Raw genomic sequence first — 20027 nt, 5'->3', positions numbered from 1 at the left:
TTATAGTAACTATGTCATTGGCATATGTATTAAAAGTTAAAATAAAATTGGACCTGGACATGTTTCCCTGAAAATCAGGGCATACAGGTGACGGTGAATGACTCAGTTCAGAAACAACATGACTCAAGATAGAAGAAAAATAGCCATTAGCTCTCTTGGTCTTAACTTCAAAACACAACTCATCAATCAAGGTTTCTGGATAACCTCGATCCAGAAGTAAATTGGTTATGAAATCACACTCTTCCAAAAATTCACTATCCCTTGACACCATCCTAGCTGCTCTTACAAGTTGTCCTTTGACTATAGCCTTTTTCTGGTGAAGCGGATGGTCACTATCACAATGTAGATAAGAATTAGAGAACGTTGATTTCCGATGGATTCTGGCTCCAAACTGACCTAGGCTTCTGTCTTTACAAAGTTCCACATCCAAATAGGATATCTTTTCCATGTCTATTGTACAAGTAAATTTCAAAAAGTCAGACGAATTATTGAAGCTGCTCACTAGGTCTTGGGCTTCTTCCAGTGAGCCATTAAACAAGATAAAAATGTCGTCCAAGAATCTTATGTACAGAATGACTTTCTCTTGAATAATATTATTGGGAAAGGCAAACGTTCTTTCCCAATGAGTCATGACCAAATTAGCTACACTGGCGCCACATGGAGACCCCATAGGAACACCAATCAACTGATGGAACCATCTGTTATTGAATGTGAAGTAGTTACATTCATAGAGCTAATGGCTATTTTTCTTCTATCTTGAGTCATGTTGTTTCTGAACTGAGTCATTCACCATCACCTGTATGCCCTGATTTTCAGGGAAACATGTCCAGGTCCAATTTTATTTTAACTTTTAATACAGAAGCCAATGACATAGTTACTATAATTAAGAGGAACTGGCGATTACTATCCCCTGAGTTACTTGGAGGTCCAATTTTTGATAAAGCCCCATTGATAACATACAGAAGGGGCCCTACCATCAAAAATATTCTGGAATCTATGCAAAATTTAGTAACACCAAGATCAGGGACGTATAAATGTAATATGTTCAAGTATTGCAGATTTGTCCAGGCAGGTACAGCCTTCACAGTTAAGAACAGGAAATTCCTCATCAGGGGACGTTTCACTTGTTCCAGTACCCAAGTTATATACCTTGCTCAATGTTCATCATGCCCCAGTTTTTATATTGGCAAGACTGAGAGGAAACTCCAGGAAAGAATGTACGAGCATTTGTATGCCATAAGAAGAATGAAAATGGACAATGCTTTGGCTATGCACATTCAGAACAACCCAAACCATGAGTTCACATTTATGGTTATAGACCAACTGTATAATACCAATTCGTATGGACCTGAGACATATAGATTAGGATGTAAAGAGCTTCTTTGGCAATTAAGATTGGAAGCATATCACCCCCCTGGTCTTAACAGCTCGTTATCCATTAGTTGTTTTTTAAAACTTTAAATTTTGAAGAGGTGACAAGCTGTTTATTCTCACAATTTTTTAAAATGAGAGTCAAAAAATGAAAAATGAGAGTCGACAAATTAATGGTTTTATAACTCTTTATTAGTCGACATTGGTGGAGGGTTAATAGTTATCATTTATTGTTATGATTATACATCATGATCATTATTTTACAATATACATTATTGATTCACATTTTATTATTTAGTAATTTTAGGTCTAGATTCGCTAACTTTTAGACCTGTTTTATTTAATGACAGTATTAAATCTATACTGAGTAGCCTAAATATATGTTATATTATATGTTACATGTCATATTTTATATTTCTATATTTTTATTATTTTTATTATTTAGTGAGATATGATTAATACTATTTTTCTTGGGTAGCTGTTCTAGTTATTTAGATGCTTAGGACAGTATGCATTAATTTCATTATATTTATTATTTTCATTATATTAGTTATTTTATTTGAAAGCAGGCAAGATACAATGTATGCATAGGTAATTTTTGAATAGGAAGTGTCGCGCTTCCATTATTAGTATTTATGCTGTAGGTTGAACATTGTTATTTTTATGTTATTTTATATTTTACTTATTTATCTACTTTATACAGTTTAATAATCAAAATATTGGGATTTTTTTCTTTCAGTTTCAAAGCCTGCTATTATTACAGTCTCGGTGTATGAATTTTTATTATGTTAATAGTGAATTTTTATCATGTTAATAGAGAATTGCAAATGCACCTTAGTTAGCTGTGATCTGTACCTTTAAGGAGCTAAAGGGAGAGCAAGGGGCGTGGTTAAGTGTTTCAATGCTGGTATTTAAACTCACTTGTAATAGTGTGAATGTTTTGCTTGTCTGAAGAAATTAGTGCAAGGTACTAATGAAAAGCTTTTACAGTGGCTTAATAAAATTTGTTGTTTTTCATGTTTTTTATGTTTTGGACTGGCCTGAGTCGAGTTCTTGGCTTTTGAATTAGCGGTGGTTTTTGCTAGTTTGTTTTTCCGGTCTTGAAAGTTTATTTCTTTGGTGTTTTTATGTCCACTGCTTCATCGCCAGCAGGGACTATGCCAGAGCCAGGAGATTTAATTATTTTAATCAACCTTCTCACCGAGAAAGTGGAAAACTTAACACAATGTGTGGAATGTCTTTCGCAGAGTACTTCATTATTAAATGGACTTAATATTTCACAAATACGATCCTTGCAGATGCCTTTAACTGGATCTTTGGGTTTGACATCACCTAACGAAATTATTAATGAAGCGGAGGTTCTACCTAACCTTGCAACTCATTTGTTGACGCAAGAACGAGAAGGGAATATGAAGAATTTAGTAAGTGGCTGTATGAGCTCACCAGGTGCACTTGCTTTAGTACAACAACAGAACAACATCTCGGATGGCCTAAAGGGAAGGTATGTGAATTTTAATTTAAATGAATGGCTTAATAGGTTGTTTCGTTTTGGATTTGAAAACGACCGAGCTAGTAATGAAGTTATTGAACACGAGAATGTGAGTCTGCCTACTAAATTACATGTATTTGATCAAAAACTACTTAAAAGTAGAAAATTACAACTCGAGGTGGCATATTTCAATGAATGTAGGCAAGCACACATAGTCCCTAAAGGCTTCCGATCCTGGCAATACCCAACAGGGCTAGAGGAAGGTTCTAAATTCCACCAGGATTTGATAGCCCTGTTTGATAGACATGGGAATGAGTTGTTAAACCTAATTAGTGTACATTATCAAGAGACTATTAATGAGGTGAATAAGGAATTATCTGTTTTAGATGAAGAGATAAAAACTGATGTTTGTTTCCCAAGGTATAGATTTGAATATGAAAGGTCATATACTAGTATTGACCACTATATAACAAAGATTACCTCAACTAAAGTCAAAAAATTACAAAGAGACATTAAGGCTTATAAGGATGGTGTAGCATATCCAAAAACCCCTAAGTCTAAGGGTAATTTTCTGAAAATTAACCCTAATCTACCAAAATATCCAGTGAGGCCCTGTGGAGAGGGCGATATAACATCAGTTATGGAGCAGAACAAGGGGGCCAATCAAGAGAGACTGAGTCTAGAAGGAGTGGATGGAGCAGGGGAGCAGGGAGATAATATTGATAATCCAAGTCAATTTGATACAGGGTTGGTCGGGGTAAATTTTCGAACACAAGCCTCATCTCCTCAACAAACATCGAGCTGAATGACGAGAAACAAATACAAATCGAGGAAGAACTGATGGAAGATGTTAGATTTCCTAATAACCGATCAAATAAACCCTTTAAAGTGATATATAACACAGGGAAGGACTTCAAAATGTATAATTACTCAAATTTTTTCTCCCAACCCCTTGTTGACATTTTAGCCAAGGGCTTAACTTTTATACCCTCTAGATGTACTAGTGTTGATAAATTAATTTTAGACCTCAAACTCTTTGTGAGAAAGTTAAACTTGGCCCTTTTATTGGGAAAGACGGTCCAACCAAGGCCTATGTATCACATTCCAAGTACATATAATCCACCTTTGGCCCCTTGCTTGGGAGTGTTTGAACACGTGTGATGTGGACATTAGGAATTTGCTTAAGTGTAAACGACAGACCCACTTCAACATTTCCAAGATTGAATTGGACTCATTGGAAGCTCTCAGTTCTTCTTCTATCAAAATAATGAAACCTGACAAAGGAGGTGGATTAGTAGCTATGAAACAGGATGAATATATAGATAGACATTTAGCGATACTTTCTACAGAGACTTATAGAGAAGTATCTAAGAATGAATTGAATATTAGTATGAACCGTGTGCGGTCATACTTTGAAGATATGTTCATTAATGGGTCTCTGGATATGGACATTTACAATTTTATTTCAGTACCCTCACCACGCATTCCAGCATTATTTGGGAATCCTAAGATTCATAAAAGTATTGGTGATCCCCCTATGCACCAATTAGTGAACGCGAGGGGTAGTATTACCTATGCAGCAGCGAAGGTAGTAGAATCCATCCTCAAACAATATGTATCGCAGGTACCACACATAGCCAGAGCTTCTTGGTCCTTTTTGGAAAAAGTTGGACTAGCTACCTTTGAAGGAAATGCCTATTTTCTGACCATTGACGTCATTGATTTATATTCTTCAATTCCCCATGAGGTAGCACTTGAATGGATTCAATTGGAGATGATTCATTGTCAAGCTCCACCCAAAGAGATATCTATGGTGAGCGAATTGTTGAATATTATTTTGACATGTAACTACATCACATTCAATAACAGATGGTTCCATCAGTTGATTGGTGTGCCTATGGGGTCTCCGTGTGGCGCCAGTGTAGCTAATTTGGTCATGACTCATTGGGAAAGAACGTTTGCCTTTCCCAATAATATTATTCAAGAGAAAGTTGTTCTGTACATAAGATTCTTGGATGACATTTTTATCTTGTTTAATGGCTCACTGGAAGAAGCCCAAGACCTAGTGAGCGGCTTCAATAATTCGTCTGACTTTTTGAAATTTACTTGTACAATAGACATGGAAAAGATATCCTATTTGGATGTGGAACTTTATAAAGACAGAAGCCTAGGTCAGTTTGGAGCCAGAATCCATCGGAAATCAACTTTCTCTAATTCTTATCTACATTATGATAGTGACCATCTGCTTCACCAGAAAAAGGCTATAGTCAAAGGACAACTTGTAAGAGCAGCTAGGATGGTGTCAAGGGATAGTGAATTTTTGGAAGAGTGTGATTTCATAGCCATGGTTATCCAGAAACCTTGATTGATGAGTTGTGTTTTGAAGTTAAGACCAAGAAAGTTAATGGTTATTTTTCTTCTATCTTGAGTCATGTTGTTTCTGAACTGAGTCATTCACCATCACCTGTATGCCCTGATTTTCAGGGAAACATGTCCAGGTCCAATTTTATTTTAACTTTTAATACAGATGCCAATGACATAGTTACTATAATTAAGAGGAACTGGCGATTACTATCCCCTGAGTTACTTGGAGGTCCAATTTTTGATAAAGCCCCATTGATAACATACAGAAGGGGCCCTAACATCAAAAATATTCTGGAATCTATGCGAAATTTAGTAGCACCAAGATCAGGGATGTATAAATGTAATATGTGCAAGTATTGCAGATTTGTCCAGGCAGGTACAGCCTTCACAGTTAAGAACAGGAAATTCCTCATCAGGGGACGTTTCACTTGTTCCAGTACCCAAGTTATATACCTTGCTCAATGTTCATCATGCCCCAGTTTTTATATTGGCAAGACTGAGAGGAAACTCCTGGAAAGAATGTACGAGCATTTGTATGTCATAAGAAGAATGAAAATGGACAATGCTTTGGCTATGCACATTCAGAACAACCCAAACCATGAGTTTACATTTATGGTTATAGATCAACTGTATAATACCAATTCTTATGGACCTGATACATATAGATTAGAATGTAAAGAGCTTATTTGGCAATTAAGATTGGAAGCATATCGCCCCCCTGGTCTCAACAGCTCGTTATCCGTTAGTTGTTTTTTAAAACTTTAAAGTTTGAAGAGGTGATGAGCTGTTTATTCTCACAATTTTTTAAAATGAGAGTCAAAAAATGAAAAATGAGAGTCGACAAATTAATGGTTTTATAACTCTTTATTAGTCAACAGTGGTGGAGGGTTAATAGTTATCATTTATTGTTATGATTATACATCATGATCATTATTTTACAATATACATTATTGATTCACATTTTATTATTTAGTAATTTTAGGTCTAGATTCGCTAACGTTTAGATCTGTTCTGTTTAATGACAGTATTAAATCTATACTGAGTAGCCTAAATTTATGTTATATTATATGTTACATGTTATATTTTATATTTCTATATTTTTATTATTTTTATTATTTAGTGAGATATGATTAATACTATTTTTCTTGGATAGCTGTTCTAGTTATTTAGATGCTTAGGACAGTATGCATTAATTTCATTATATTTACTATTTTCATTATATTAGTTATTTTATTTGAAAGCAGGCAAGATACAATGTATGCATAGGTAATTTTTGATTAGGAAGCATTGCGCTTCCATTATTAGTATTTATGCTGTAGGTTGAACATCATTATTTTTATTTTATTTTATATTTTACTTATTTATCTACTTTATACAGTTTAATAATCAAAATATTGGGATTTTTTCTTTCAGTTTCAAAGCCTGCTATTATTACAGTCTCGGTGTATGAATTTTTATTATGTTAATAGTGAATTTTTATCATGTTAATAGAGAATTGCAAATGCACCTTAGTTAGCTGTGATCTGTACCTTTAAGGAGCTAAAGGGAGAGCAAGGGGCGTGGTTAAGTGTTTCAATGCTGGTATTTAAACTCACTTGTAATGGTGTGAATGTTTTGCTTGTCTGAAGAAGTTAGTGCAAGGTACTAACGAAAAGCTTTTACAGTGGCTTAATAAAATTTGTTGTTTTTCATGTTTTTTACGTTTTAGACTGGCCTGAGTCGAGTTCTTGGCTTTTGAATTAGCGGTGGTTTTCGCTAGCCTATGGATATCAGATGCACGCTGCCGGACATGTCTGATTAAATCACTGCAGTGATTGCGTACCTGCTCATATGTCCGGTTATGCATGCCTATGTCATTTACACGGTGAACAAGATCTTGCCACAGTGCAGTGCGCTCATGCTGGTGCTGGCTGGCCCTGGAAAAAAGCCGTGCATAGTTTTGATACAGGCTGGCCTGTATGACCTCCTCCTCTGCAGCTGTATACACAGGATTGCGGCGATGAGCCATAACCCTGGAAGACAATTAAACAATATGTGTGAGCAAGTCATGTAGCACACTTAACATTATGCAGTACAGATATCACTTAACTGCCAGATATAGCATCTATCAGAGGATACACACCTTCAATACCACTTATCAGTGCTCAGCCCACAACTGCGTGACAGTGGCTGCCGCACTCCATACAACAAACCAGTATACACCAGTACTTGACACACTGTATTGGATACAATGCACAACCTCACATTGTGGGTATATATCAAGCTTATGCATGATGAATATTGTCATCCAGTGCAATGAATGTAATGTACAGTTACAGTATTAACAGTAAACCACCCTAGTCTTTGATGCCATACCCCTAGCTAACATATGTGCACGGTTGTTAATATAGCTGGCATACTGCTGTAACAGAGTATACATGTTGCTAGGTACACACACATACCCTGTAACACACATGTGATTGCAGCCATGGTACAGGCATCATTACACACACATTAGTCAAACATACAACACACAAATGTATGCCAACACAGATGAGCATTACCTGTGTACCTTATAGTACTGTGTGCCCCTACTTACAGATACCTATGCCTGAGGAATGTAATTTGTGTAGACTACAGGAAACACACAAGACAGTGATACCAGGGAATGTGAACATACACCATACTGTGGTGTTTATGCCTACAGCTTCAGGTAGTACAACAGTTCATATGTGACCTAGATTCACCAGCAGTACCACTTACTGAGCATACATGTACTGCTACAGCCTACACTGGGACACCACAGTCATACACAAGGTACTACGTCACAACATATGCCATCCTACTATGTCTGCATCCCAATAACTGACACATCTTTCCCTGCCCTCACACCTAGGACACAAACTACCATGACAGACACAAACTCACGCTAATTTATCACACCTTTACAGACCTTGCACACAGTCAGTATCACACTCATTCCACCTCACATAGGTAGTATTGCACTGAGTACATGTGTGTGCGCATTGTGTCATAGGTAGGTACTACACTATTGGGCCGGGGCCTACAGCAGCCTAGCCATATGCTACCCTGCCATTTGACACACATGTAATGTGATTACACTTGCTTCTGTCAAACGGATGCACAGAGGTGACTCACAGGGCATATTACCTCTCTCCATAACATTCATCAGGGGTATGTATATATGACATCTACTAATGATGAGCCATGTTTATTAATGCTGGGTAGTTTAGTCCAGAGTATGGCATATTTGTGTATAGGAACCTGTACCTCCAGCATGTGTTTTTCAGTGCGTTGACATGGATTAGGGACCTAGGTCATGTAGCCCAGAGGGATTGTGAGGTGTTGTCATGGTGGTTGGCCGACTGCTATGGGTGTGACATACCTCTGTATGTCTGGCAGTGGTAACCTCTGTGTATGATGTATGCAATGCACTCTAGCTGTGGTTTTGTGAGTCAGTCTGCATAGGGCATGTGTTTGGGACAGTGTCACTCTTTGTTAGGTATGTCTGTGGCCTTTCCACTTGCTGTGGTTGTCATGTGAGGTACATACCACATGGGGCATTGTGAGGAGTAGGGGGTACACTGATCTATATTTCCCTAGATGGCACACCTTTTGTGATGACACGTACCATGTAGAGGGATTACAAGACTAGTGTGGAACTGTGATTATCAGAGGGGAGGCTACTGTACACCATGTCCCATGTTCCCTTCTGACACCTTCAGTGTTGGGCAGGCAACCACCTATCTGGTAGTTAGTGTGTAAAGTGCTTTGGAATGGGGTATGGTACTGCAGTATCAACACTGGTGTTCAGTCAATGCATTGGTCACCAGGCACCTGTTGCAGTACGTCTGACTCCCTCTCTCACTCTCTCTCTCTATATATATTATATATATATTTTATATATATATATATATATATATATATACACACACACACACACACACACACACACACACACACATATATATATATATACACACATGTATATGTATATATACATACATATATATATATATATATATACATACATATATATATATATATATATATATATATATATATATATATATATACAGGTATATATACACATACTTGTAAACATCCATTGCTGTACATATACATGCACATATAGGCACATATAATGGCCACCTTTCATGTTTGGAATATGAATCATTAAACAGTTGTGAGACGATACAATTTTGTAAAAATATTGCACAGTGTTGTGTAAAATGCATTTTGCTGTCCTCAGGCCATATAGCTGTAGCATGCCTCACTGTCTCAGTCCCACAGCATTTAACCACCACATGACATATACCTGTACTGCTTGCTGTTTTCAATGCCACACACTACAACCTACATAGATATGTGGACATAGCAACCTTCAACTATATATATATGTCTAGCCTTCACTAACAGTTGCAGTATGTACCTTGCCCTATGCACATCTGCAATTACGTATCGATATGGACTGCGCACATATGGAGGGTTCACAGTATGTACAGTACCCTTCATACACATCATTTGCATCCCACCAAATACATATCTGTTACATACCTTACCTTTGTATTTCTTACCTCTATCTGTTGTACCTGTTGATGTTTATTTTTCTTTTTAAATATTTTTTTTTGGTGTCTACAAACACCTCTGTTTGTTTGTTTGTTTTTTGTCTGTCTCTCTCGCTTGCCTGCTTACTTGCTTGCTCTCTCTCTCCATATGCTGCAATGATATAATTGCATGTATGGACAGCAAGTACAGGCTGCTTTTGTAGGTATCTGCACATGTGCATGTGATGGCCTCTGCACCAATTGGTGCCCACCATTTAGTAATTGCATGGAGCCTGCTGTGTGCTAATTGCAGTTCTTACTGTGATTTCAGGACACTGCTATAAAATGATACATTAGGTAGGCATAGGCCTTTCAGTTTTGCAAGGTGGGGACCATGCTTCTTTGCTGTGGACACTGTTGTGTGAGTCAAAAGGTTGGTATATGTCTCATATCTGAAGCTGGGTTGTAGACAGTGAAATGCATGTTGTACTGAAACCTGACTGTTGCTTCTTCCAGTACACTCTTCTCAGTGTGTCAGTTTACTCACACCTCCTAATGCTAACACTGGATACATGGGAGTATGTACTTTGTTTTGGAATTAGGAAATTAACTAGCATACAACAGTGGTTATTCCAATGTATTGCTCTGGCTTTCCTATATTCCCTTCACATTCACTCCTTGTAATGCATGTTATATTTCTGTCTGTCTTCAAATGTATTGCTCTGGCTTTCATAGTTTCCCTTTACATTCACTCCTTGTAATGCATGTTACATTTCTTTCTTGAAATGTATTGCTCTGGCTTTTGTATTTCCCCTTTACATTCACTCCTTTTAATGCATGTTATATTTCTGTCTGTCTTCAAATGTATTGCTCTGGCTTTCGTAGTTCCCCTTTACATTCACTCCTTTTAATGCATGTTATATTTCTTTCTTGAAATGTATTGCTCTGGCTTTCATATTTCCCTTTACATTCACTCCTTTTAATGCATGTTATATTTCATGCAGCACCAAGTTATTGTATATCTGCTGTGGCTTAGTGGTATGTCATGCAGACTGGTGAGTCCAAGGTGTGGGGTTTGAGACTGACAAGGATATTTTATTTTGTTGATAAGCAGACTACAGGCCTTGTCATACAGAGTGACTAAGGCACTTTTAAGCAGTTGTAAGCGGGTTTGCGTGGGTTTGCGCGGCTCTTAGCTACGCTTATCTATGCTTAGCTAAGTGCACACAAGCGCACACATGCTTAAAACTGCTTAAAAGTGCTTACTCCCGCTAACACCCATGCTATTTTTTTTAAAGAAAAGAAAATGGGGAAATAGGAAAGTGGTGAAAAAGGGGTCACAAAGAGGGTAGGACAGTAGGAAAACAAGCTCGGGATGTGCAGGAAGGATGTAGGGAAAGCCCATAGCTGCCCAATTCTTTACCAGCAACATCTGTGCATATGTTAGAAATTTAGAGTGAGATTTGAAACCTTCCACCCTTGAGAGAGGAGTGAGGACAACAAAATATGTTGTACAACCAATTGTAATTATCAGTTTGCATGTCCAGCAGACATGTGTGCGAAATGGGCAACTATGTATGGAGCGTAATTTTTTTGCGGGAACAGAGTGCCCTTTTTTTTTTCAGGTGAGAGTGGAATGTGAGGTACAGGAAGTAGGTATATTTGGGGAGGTAGGTTGAGGAGGTTAAAAGACAAGACAAACAAGATGCATACAGGGGTAGAGTATGACACATGTGGGGGGTAAACACAATTGACGGGGACGGATGTTTGGATATAACAAGCCCATGAGCCCACAGATGGCAACAGTGAAACTGAGATCCCCACCCATGGGCAGTTACCACTGCGCCTTCACAGCCCAGGCTGGGGCTGTGCTGGGGGCTGGATAGGATGGGCAGACACACCCGTGAGTTGCGCCACTCTTGCCTCGAGCTGGCGTAGGGGATCAGTCATGGAACACCTGATCTCACTATGCACCACAGACCGGACCCTTTGGAGGGTGAGTGGAGGTTCTCCTCCGGCCACGCTTTCAGAGGGGAGGCGAGCCCCATCCCCTGCAGTGCTTCCACCTGAAGGTGGCACAGGGCCACCGGAGGAGGAGGTCCCAGCCTGGGCATTGGTGCCAGGTGCACTCGCCAGCTGAGGTGGGAGAGGTGGGTCCGCTGACACCCACCTTCCCAGTTGTCCTATGTTTAGCAGTATTTAATGGCATTTTGGGTTAGTAACAAACAACACCATTCCAAATTAGTTGTAACAGCATGCATTAGTATTCCCATTCACCAAACACACATGGATTCCAAAAGCTGAACAGCAAGCATAACACATGCATATTTAGGACAACAGTAGACATTCCAACAGCATGCAGGGTTGATTGGTGGCAACAGGCCATCAGGTTTGGATATGTAAACAGGGCACATGCATCAACGTACATGCAGATATGTATAAACCAACAGGGCAAATGTCCATAGGAATTAATTGTGAATACGCATACCCAGTTTGGTGTGGAATAGCATCATTTGTAAACATAAGGTAGGGTGATAAAATATTACATTAACAACTTAAAATACCTATACGTATACTATACATTCCTACTAGATGCAGACATATATCCCCTACATGTATTAGTACAGTTTCCTGTATGTAACCTTACAAATGTTGGTGATGGAGATGTTACTGCTACATTAATATACATTCCATTTGTATTCATCCTGCTACATTTGAACAGTTACGTATAGTTCTAGCAACACACTGACATTTGTGGGATCACAAGCACAAGCTGCTCATGTACCGGATTAACAGGTAAATAATATACATGACACAGTTGAGGACTATAAATATTCTTCTGACATACTGGCATTCCCATCAGCCAGTTTATATGGGCCTAGACAACTGTGGATGTTCAGCATTTCATACAACCATACTATCTCCATAATGCAAGGGTACAACAACATATCCGAAATGTGGGACGGACACAGTCCAGGTATTGTACTTTATTAAAACATTTCACTCTTTGCTTGTGGCTGTCTCATTCATTTCATTATGTCGTGCATGCAGTATACCTTGATTACAGACTTCAAGGTCTTTCTCACACTCTCTCACTTATTTTATATTTACATTTCAGGATGGTAATTAATTCTAGGCTTTATTAACATTTATTACTGGGTTACAACAGTCCTTTCCAGCTGACTCACTTATTTCATATGACAGTATATACAAGGATGTATTCAATACTTGTCTGTCCTTTATTGATAGATTAGAACACTCATTTTCAGGCTGAAGCAGATATCTGATATTACAATACAGGTGGGAACTCTATTTGAGACATGTTTACTCTTTATTAATTGATTACAATACTCCTTTTCAGGGTGCATCACTTATCTGATCTTAGAATACTAGCAGAAGCTTTATTCTAGGCTTATTTGACCTTTATTACTGGGTTACAACACTGAACTCATTTACAGGCTGTCTCACTTATATTCTATAATAATACCAGCTGAATAATTATTACCTGCCTGGTGGCGCAGTCTTACCAGCCTATCAGCATAGGCTTGCCGATTCGCAGAACGAACACCTGCAGCTTTAATATAAAGGAAGGGATATTGGAACATACCTATCCATACTATAGGCTAGGATAGCATTTCTTACATACTTAATTACATGTATACTTACTCAGTAGTGGGGCATTGGGCATTTGACGGGCCTCCTGGATCCATCGGTTCAGTTGGTCCTCCTTCCGTCGCTTCAGGTCTGCATGGTGGTGACGGACCTGTTCACCAGTCCTCAGAATGCCTGTGGTACTGGTGAGATCATGTGCCAACTGGTTCCATGCCTCTGCCTTATACGCAACCCATTGAACCTGGCCCTGCATGAGTCGGCCTTCATGATGATGGACTAGGAGCCAAACCATATATTTGGACTCCTCAATGCCCCACCTTTGCACTCTAAAATGATTTCCCTCTCCGACACCTGCCATCCTGACTGCAAATGGGTACCACAATCAGTTATGGTGTGTATTCCCGACTATGGAGCTTATATATGCCGATTTTCCCACACTTATTTGTGATTGGCCATTTTGGAAATTTCTCAGCTAAGAGCAAACCTGCTTTGTCATGGTTATATTTTCATTCATTCCTATATGTATGGTAATACTGGATTTCTAGGTACAAGTGTCATGGCTTAGTGGTTCAGTGCTTTGACTATGGTGCACAGTATCCTGGGTTCAACCCTTGTCATTGCTTTTTTATTTTACTACTGTCTAGACAGGCTAGGAGGTGTGTCTGTGTAAAGGCAACTTTGCTACACGTTGCCCAACATTGCCTGACGGTAAGTTGGTTGGCGCACTGCGCAGCTCCACGCAAATGGATTACGCTGGGTAAAACATTATTTAGTTATGTGCAGTCATATTAAGCTGGGTTCAGTGCTGTTTGGCTATGGGCACTCACTTTAAGCTGGGTAAAGTGCTGCTTGGCTACGGGCACTCATTTTAAGCTGGGTAAAGCGCTGCTTGGCTACGGGCACTCATATTAAGCTAGGTACAGCGCTGCTTAGCTACGGGCACTCATATTAAGCTAGGTACAGTGCTGCTAAGCTACGGGCAATTATGATCCTTTTTATATATACATAATATAGGTTTTGTTCAGAAATACATGGGCCATTTTATTACATTTTACTTAAATTAAATTTATATATATCTGGGAATTGTTTCATACTTATTTAAAGAAAAATGGAGGGGAATGTTGTGGGGCTCAAACCGTGACTACCTATTCTTTGAGCGACGTCTCTACCGCTACGCTATTGCTATTTTGCTTAATATGCATATGTAGATCTTATATGCTTTTCAATGTCATATCTGCTAACTGTGGTTGAGCGAAGGGCATACCCGCGCAAACGAGCGCAAATGCGGGCAAACATATTGGAAATTATAAAAAAAATTGGAATGGTTATTTTTACTTTTTAAACACTTTCACTAAGGATTAGTCTGTGGGGATGTGTGGTGTTGTGTTTCTTGACATTTCGGTGGACTCGCTCGTGGGTGTTTACTATCAGGACTCTAACTCTTCTGGGGGTGTGTACCTTTGCAGTACTCGGCAATCAGACACGCCCCCTACTTTCCTACACGGACCGTGTTAGACTAGAGTATGAGTCAGCATGCCCTCATGAATATACATGGCATGCTGACGTCATACCGTTCAACTGCAGCTTCCGTGTAAGACTTATTTAGTCTTACACGGAGGATTGCTGAATTCGGGGGTTAGTGTATAAATAAATAAATTCAAACTGTTTACTAGAAGGCCTGATAGTAAAACCAAAATTCATCTACTTTGGCCATATAATGTAAAGGCAGGATTCACTAGAGAAGACACTAATGCTGGAAAAATTAAAGACAAAAGAAGGGGGTGCTGCAGAGGCTAAAGTGGATAGGCAGCATTACTGAATTACTGACTATGAATTTGCAAGAACTTAAAGAAACAACTCATGACAGATAGGTATAGTGTGCTGAAGTCCTTGAGGTCAAGAAGTCAGATTCCACTAAATGACTAAATAACAACAACATTACAAGTAGTGTCCAAAATCGTATGGAATTCAAATTGAACAGCACTACCTGTTCTGATACTATGATACTGAAGCCATAACAAAAGTCTTGGCTGATAAATTTAGATTATTTTTTCCCTTCCTTCACTCAGCAATGCCATCCTTCCATGGTACTTTTACAACCGCTCCTCCTATTTATCTCCATGGGCCAGATCATAGAAGCTATTAATGAAGCTAAAATAGCTTAATGGGCTCAATATACTTTGCTGCCTTCTCATTATGGTTTTGCTAGCACCTACCTTAAGCTTTTTAATCTCAGCCTCTCCATAGGGTATATGGTTGAACCAAAATGCACTGGCTGTTGTGCCTCTATATGAAGGCAGTGTTGTAGCTGACCTGGAAAAAACGTCCCATTATCTTTACTAGTATTATCTATAAAATCATTTATTGTATCTTAGCCAATCTCATTAGTAGTAAAACTAATAACATACAAGCACTTTATCATAGTCACTGTCATTTGCGAAGGGTAGATCTTACTTAATTTGGTTGATTTTTTTGAATGGTGTGACTAAAGCACTTAATGGAGGTCATTCTGTCCATGCCTTTTATCATTCTGTCTATGCCTCTTATCTCATCCTTGTAAAGAAACACATGATGGGATTCCCCATGCAGGCATTATTGATAAATTCAAAAAAAAATTGCTGATAAATTTACCTGCTAAAATACTAAAACTTGTATTAGTCAAAGTATTGCTAACTGACACTCTGGCTATACTTAGCATGATATTTGGTTGTACCTTCTCGTCTAACAGACTTGTCACTGGTGGAGACCCTGAGGCTTTGTACTGGGTCCCCTTCTCTTTGGCATCTATTACTCTGATGTGAAGAAAGATGTCAAAGGTTTGTCATTGACTAAATTTATGGATGATTGCAAACTGGGTGACATCATGAATTCTCTTGCAGACTTATGTTTTAAAAGAAGAAAGAGACAGTCAACACCTGCTATACTGACAACAATGTTAGTCTTAATTAAAAAATAAACAAAGTGCAGTCACATTTTGGAAATGAGTCTTTTCCGCTGATTACCACAGAAAATAAATCCCACTAGAGATGGGTACCATTCTAAGAAATCTGTGCACTTAAGTGAACAATGTCCTATGATCATCAAGTGTCACTAAGAGAAAGGAAATCTGTTTTTTATTGCCTCACATTCTGTCGGGGTCTTTGTCTCCCATATGCCTCCCTTATTAAGGTAATCCTTGCATGTAATGCTAAGACTGGTATATATCTTAACAAATATGTGTCTCAAATTAAATGACCTCATAATGTCCTAACCAAGAGAATCAAACAGCCAGACTCCATTAGCTATCTGAATAGAATAGAAAATATTTTACTTTCCTCTATCTAATATAGACATGAGCATGAAGATCTCTATCTTGCCTTTTGGTCTAAAAAAGACTCTCTTTTACTTGATATTGTCCACATCAGAAGCACTGATACTGTGAAGAACACTCTCTCCAAAACACAAAGTTTATACTGTAACATAAATGAAACGTCTTGGAGGGACAGGTTCTGTACCCGAATTCTCTACCTGTGAAACAAGCTTCCTTGGTATATTAAATGGTATCTTGCAATTACTGTAGAGGACCAAGACACTGAGATCTTAATGAGTTGCTTCATGTAGTTCAGGGTTGGAGTCCCTCAACCCTCATTAACTGACCATGTGATTCTGAGCAAGTCACTTAAGCAGACAGTGATCCACTAGTGTCTCCTAGAATAATGGTCAGTACTATTCTGTCAGTGTCTCTTGTTTTCTACATTTTCCTCCACCCATGTATTATATCTAAAACCTGACTGCCCCTTTCTTCTTGAACATTTTTGGCACTTTTTATAAGTTCTGAATGAGATCTTTTTTCCTACATCTTTTAGTTATTTGCAGATCTTTCTTTATTTTACTCCACTTAGCCTCCCTATTTGCTAAACTCTGCAGCCTTAAGTAATGCTCAGAATTCATGACACAGCTCATCCTTCCAAATTTACAATCACATATGATTCTTTACTACTTATACAGGTTAAGGGACAAACCAGCTGTGTGTTTATGTGGTGTTTCCTTGTGTTTTTACCTTCTGTGCCTGTTGACCATCAAGCACCTTCCATCTGCTCAGCTGCCTGTTCATTCAAACTCTGTATCTAACCGCTGCAACCTACATTACCCTGTATGGGGGCACTCTGGAGGTACACCATGGGGGCAGGGGACTCCTTCTGTACTGTGAAACATAGATTTATAGCACCTCTACCTGTGGGTGCTGAGGTGAGAGCTGAACAAGGGAAAGAAAATCATACTTAAACTCATGCTTAAACTCTGAGCTATATACTACACTATATGTACACTATAAGTGGTACATTTTGGATTATTTTCTGTTTAAACTCTGAGCTTTGTCCAGCTAAAACCTACATGCAATCAACTGGACATATAAGTGAATTTAAGCCAATCTTTATCTGCACTTTTTTTCAAATAATACAGCATTTAAATTGATTTATTTGTGTTGCATTGAATACTATCTAGCTGGAAGTTATGGCTCTGTTTTTTTCAGTTAATGCTTGTTAGAATTCCTGCATAGCCAGTGATAAGTGGGGGTAGTTCACTCCATTGTTATTCAGTTTCTGCCTAATATATGTGGTACATTTTGGATTATTTTCTGTTTAAACTCTGAGCTTTGGCCAGCTAAGACCTACATGCAATCAACTGGACGTACAAGTGAATTTCAGTAAATCTTTATCTGCACTTTTTCAAATAATACAGCATTTAAATTGATTTATTTGTGTTGCATTGAATACTATCTAGCTGGAAGGTGTGGCTCTGTTTTTTCAGTTAATGCTTGTTAGAATTCATGCTTAGCCAGTGATAGGTGGGGGTAGTTCACTTCATTGTTATTCAGTTTCTGCCTAATATAAGTGGTACATTTTGGATTATTTTCTACTTAAACTCTGAGCTTTGGCTAGCTAAGACCTACATGCAATCAAATGGATGTATAAGTGAATTTAAGTAAATCTTTATCTGCACTTTTTTCAAATAATACAGCATTTAAATTGATTTATTTGTGTTGCATTGAATACTATCTAGCTGGAAGTTGTGGCTCTGTTTTTTCAGTTAACGCTTGTTAGAATTCCTGCATAGCCAGTGATAAGTGGGGGTAGTTCACTTCATTGTTATTTGGTTTCTGCCTAATATAAGTGGTACATTTTGGATTATTTTCTCCTTAAACTCTGAGCTTTGGCCAGCTAAGACCTACATGCAATCAACTGGATGTATAAGTGAATTTAAGTAAATCTTTATCTGCACTTTTTCAAATAATACAGCATTTAAATTGATTTATTTGTGTTGCATTGAATACTATCTAGCTGGAAGTTGTGGCTCTGTTTTTTCAGTTAATGCTTGTTAGAATTCCTGAATAGCCAGTGATAAGTGTGGGTAGTTCACTTCATTTTTATTCGGTTTCTGTCTTATATAAGTGGTCCATTTTGGATTATTTTCTGCTTAAACTCTGAGCTTTGGCCAGCTAATACCTACATGCAATCAACTGGATGTATAATTGAATTTAAGTAAATGTTTATCTGCACTTTTTTCAAATAATACAGCATTTAAATTGATTTATTTGTGTTGCATTGAATACTATCTAGCTGGAAATTGTGGCTCTGTTTTTTCAGTTAATGCTTGTTAGAATTCCTGCATAGCCAGTGATAAGTGGGGGTAGTTCACTTCATTGTTATTTGGATTCTGCCTTATATAAGTGGTCCATTTTGGATTATTTTCTGCTTAAACTCTGAGCTTTGGCCAGCTAAGACCTACATGCAATCAACTGAATGTATAAGTGAATTTAAGTAAATCTTTATCTGCATTTTTTTTAAATAATACAGCATTTAAATTGATTTATTTGTGTTGCATTGAATACTATCTACCTGGAAGTTGTGGCTCTGTTTTTTTCAGTTAGTTCCCCACCCACCCTCCCAGCTTTTGTTTTGGTGTTCATCTTGGTGGCTTTGAAATTGCCCGCCCCTCTTGTAAATTTGCATTTGGATACTACTCCTGATCCCATCTCATTTGCTCACTCAAAAAAATGCACTTTTTTCATCTGCTTTTACTGTATTTGTGTTTCTTCCTATTTTATTACTTTTTTTGCTTTTGCGTCATCTTAAAAGTACTCAATTGTATTTATTACTGCTTGGTGTAACTATCATTCTAAGCCTTTTGGTTTAAGCACTTGGGCTTCAGACCAGTTGTTTTACATTAAGAAGGTTTGTGGTCTGCACTGTTATGGCAGGACAGGTAGCTTACATCCTTCTAAGTTGGGAACTGCTGATTGAAGGCTCCGTGTCTGTTATTCTAAAAGTGTATTAGTTCTGGTTTAAGCACTTGGGCTTCAGGCCAGTTATTTTACATTAAGAAGGTTTGTGGTCTGCACTCTTGTGGGAGGAGAGGCTGGACTCTGCCCTTCTGAGCTGGGAATTTCTGATTAAAGTCTTATAGTGCCTGCATATTTGAACTGTTTCTTACTGAAATTGGTGCACCTTGTTTGCTGTATCATAGACTAGAATTTAGTCTAGCTTTGTTTGCATAACTTGAGCACTAATCCAGGCCTTCTTAAAAGTATTCAATTGTATTTATTACTGCTTAGTAGTAACCTGATTAAAGTGTAGCTATCATTCTAAGCCTTTTGGTTTAAGCAC

The sequence above is a fragment of the Protopterus annectens genome, chromosome 17.part0 (genome assembly GCF_019279795.1).
Source record: "Protopterus annectens isolate FY-2018-M chromosome 17.part0, PAN1.0, whole genome shotgun sequence".
In the NCBI taxonomy this organism is placed as follows: domain Eukaryota; kingdom Metazoa; phylum Chordata; order Ceratodontiformes; family Protopteridae; genus Protopterus; species Protopterus annectens.
Note: the sequence above shows the minus strand (reverse complement) of the source record.